General features: G+C 46.8%; 1 long non-coding RNA gene across 1 annotated transcript; it reads right to left on the reverse strand.

Moving 5' to 3' along the window:
* Positions 1–2,871: 2,871 nt before the first annotated feature.
* Positions 2,872–3,654, reverse strand: LOC149127368 (uncharacterized). Its single transcript, XR_016231185.1, has 2 exons — positions 3,605–3,654; positions 2,872–3,236 (listed from the first exon to the last, which is right to left on the reverse strand). It is a non-coding gene; the product is annotated as an uncharacterized LOC149127368 (long non-coding RNA).
* Between the last annotated feature and the right edge of the window lie 220 nt (positions 3,655–3,874).

The following is a 3,874-nucleotide window of genomic DNA, read 5'->3' on the forward strand; positions in this document are numbered from 1 at the left end:
ACTCAAGTCAACTCTCAGTTATGTGTTTTGAGGATAATCCTTGGAAAACATTTTCATTCCACTTCCTAAGCTTGTATCTCCCCTTTTGAGTTGTTGTCTTTTCAACTCACATTCTACCAAAATGGTTTTATTTAAACTATTACATCATAATAAGTTAATTTTTGTGATCCAATGCTTTTGTATTGTCTGAATAATCATTTCATCTCTAGTTGAGTAGATAAGAAAGTTTGATTTTAAGGTAAACAAAGTCAAGGGCTATAGGCTTCCCACCCCTCACTCTATATCTGGGCTTTAAATAGTACACATCATATAGAAGATATTTATTTGGGGGCACAGCGGATGAAGCTGCTGCCTGCAGTGCTGGTATCCCACATGGGTGCAGGTTCAAGTCCTGGCTGCTCCACTTCTGATCCAGCTCTCTGCTATGACCTGAAAAGGCAGTGGAAGATGGCCCAGGTCCTTGGGCCCCTGCACCTGCGTGGGAGACCCAGAGGAAGCTCCTGGCTCCTGGCTTTGGACTGGCCCAGCCATTGCAGCCATTTGGGGTGTGAACCAGTAGATGGATGGAAGATCTCTTTCTCTCTGTGTCTCTCTCTCCCCCTCTACCTCTCTGTAACCCTGCCTTTCAAATAAATAAATAAATTTTTCTTTTAAAAAATACATTTATTTGAATATCCCTGGTATGACTGTCATGTTGTCTGTAGTTGCAAGTGATTAACTAAAAGTGGATTAAATTCATTGTCCCCCATATAAGAAGTCTGGAGGGAGGGCATTTTCAGGTTGGCTCTGCCTGCTAATCTTGTACATGAAATTTAAAACTCAGGAACTGTTTTATTGCAAAGGAGGAAATCTCAAGTCTCCTACTTAACAAGTTCAAGGCATAATGATTTGAGGATCTGGACTCTGTCCATATTTCCAACCCATCATCCTGGACACACTGCTTTTAGTCCTCAAGTTTGCTCCCTTGGTCACAAGGTGTCCTCTGCAGCTCCAATATGCTACACCCTCACAGGTCACCTAAAGGCTCAAAGATGAGAGGATCTCAGTGAGAAGACGTTTCCCAGATACCACTCAGGCTTCCCAAAGTGAGGAGCTGATCAGTTCCTAAAGTGGGAGGTGGGCTCCACACACATAAAAGAAGCGGAAGAATAGCAGTGGAATCGACACAACCAACAATATCTGCCACAACTAGCAAACAGAATTTTAGAAAATTTTGATTTTCATGTACTAATGCTTACTAGAGACTTCTGGATTATTTTCCAAAGAGATGATCCCTGGGAAATGAGCTTACAACCAAGTAACCATTTTCTAATCACTTAAAACAGTGAAAGGAAAAGGTGTGTGGGAGAAGGCGGGTATGAGGGGTTATGTAGCTTGATGGCTGGGTTGAGAGATGGTGAAAACTGAAGAAAGAAAATATTCTGGAAATCGATAAATGCTGCTAATACCCTAAAAGAGAGGTATGAAAACCTTATATGCCTTCCTATGGAAGTCACTACAACACCACCTATGAAGTTTTTCCTGACAAAAAATAAATCAAATCAAATTAACTTCTAATTTTTTTTTTTTTTTTGACAGGCAGAGTGGACAGTGAGAGAGAGAGACAAAGAGAAAGGTCTTCCTTTTCCGTTGGTTCACCCCACAATGGCCGCTGCGGCTGGTGTGCTGTAGCCAGCACACCACATTGATCCGAAGCCAGGAGCCAGGCACTTCTCCTGGTCTCCCATGCAGGTGCAGGGCCCAAGGACTTGGGCCATCCTCCACTGCACTCGCACGCTATGGCATAGTAGGTTAGGCCTCTACCTGTGGTGCCAACATCCCATATTGGCACCAGTTCAAGTTCTGGTTGCTCCACTTCTGATCCAGCTCCTTGCTGATGGCCTGGGAAAACAGGAGAAGATGGGCCAAGTGCCTGGGCCCCAGTACCCATGCAGAAGACCTGGAAGAAGCTCCTGGCTCCTGGCTTTGGATGGCCCAGCTCCTGCAGATGGAATAAAGTTCATGTAATTTTGATAGTTCTATGGAAGTTATTTTTCCTCCTGGGAAGCTGAGGTGGCTCATGACTTCCCCGCCCAACTCTCTTTATGCCCCCTCACTTAAGTAATATGGATACCTATTTGTGGTGGAATGAGAAGGCCACGCCAAGATAGCCGCTGGCAACAGAAACTGCCTGGCAACAGGAATTGGATGGCTTCAGAAACCACATGGTAATGGAGCCTGACTGGCAACAGGCTGTGATTGGTTAGGGCATAGACTGCCCCTTGACCAGATTGGCTGTCTTGGCTATATAAGCTGCTGTAGCAACTGAAATAAACGAATCTGCAGGCTGCTTGCCTCTGGTTTGCTTTCACCCGGTTCCCGGGGTCTGTGTGGTGACTCCGTGCCTCTTGCCCCCACCACGCTCCACCTCTCAGAACAAATCCACCGTAACACCTATTTTTAACTGGACTTTCAGACAGGCAAATATTTTCACCAGTGTTTTCTAAATTTTACTGGTCATCAGAATCACCAGGGGATTTTCTTTTTTCATAACGTGAATTTTCCACACTTTTTTTTTAAAAAAGATCTATTTATTTATTTGAAAGGCAGAATTAAAGAGAAGGAAAGTGAGAGAGATAGATATCTTCCATCTGCTTGCTCACTCCCCAAATGGCCGCAACATCCGGGGCTAGGCCAGGACAAGGCCAGGAGCCAGGAGCCAGGAGCCAGGAGCTTCTTCCGGGTCTTGCATGTAGGTGCAGGGACTCAAGTACTTAGGCCATCTCCTGCTGCTTTCCCAGGCACACTAGCAGGGAGCTGGATTGGAAATGGAGCATCTGGGACTCAAACTGGCACCCATAAGGCATGCTGGCGGCTTTACCAGCTACACCATGGTGCTGGCCATGGCAGGGATTTTTTTTTAATGAACATTTTCACCTCTCCCAACCCTACTAATCAGTTTCTTACCCAGAGTGGCAGAAAAGGCTTTACAAGGCTAGAGCAGGAATTTTCAAAAGTTCTTCAGGTAACTCTAATGATCACTCAGATCTGGGCAGCACTGTTGAGAGCACTAAGTGCCTCCCAGTACCACAGCTACACACCTGCTCAGAGCCACCAGGAGAAAGGGTGAAAAGCCTTGGCAGTCCCATGTCTTTTCCCTTCAGCCACCAAACTCCATCATCTCTCTGTTCTCAGACACCTGTAGTCCAGACCACCCAGTTCAGATATTCCCACTTCACAAAGAGCAGACAATTCCTCTGGTACAGGAAAACAGGAAAAGAAAACACTCATTAGGATCCTAGGTATCACTTTATAAATAGCTCATTTCAATTACGATTCACAATGTCTTTTTAAGGTTGGCTTCAGCACCAATTCACAGTTGAAAACAATGGGCTGAGAGGACTGTTGTGTTCATCTTTCCTCCACGGTTGGGTGTCGTTCCCCCATTCGCAGAGGAACGACACCGGACCCTGTGCTGTTCTTTTTGCCCGGCCCTTCTGGGGTTAGCTGCCGGTCCCTCACTCGCAGAGGAATGACGCTGTTCCGGGTTAGCTGCCGGCCCCCCACCTCCACGGAGGGGCGGCACCCCCGCCGCTTTCCCCACTTCCGCGGAGGAGCGGCATACCGCCAGCCAGCTCTCTCAGGGGTTGCTCAGATGTTTCCCAGGTGTTACCCGGTGCATGTTATCTCTCTCCTCCTTTATAGTCCTCTTCCACCAATCCATGCTCTGCTGCCCACACGCCGAGCACGCTGCTCTCCTCCAATCAGGAGCAGGATCAGCTGCTGCCGCTTATCAGTCAAATTGGCGAGGCAGCTGCGTAGGAGTTGTTTGCTCTCTCTCAGCGCCATATTGTGGGAGATCAGATGCATAGAATTAGTCCTAGTTCCAGTAATT

The sequence above is a fragment of the Oryctolagus cuniculus genome, chromosome 3 (genome assembly GCF_051225735.1).
Source record: "Oryctolagus cuniculus isolate XC-2025 breed Fujian yellow rabbit chromosome 3, ASM5122573v1, whole genome shotgun sequence".
Taxonomy (NCBI): Eukaryota; Metazoa; Chordata; class Mammalia; order Lagomorpha; family Leporidae; genus Oryctolagus; species Oryctolagus cuniculus.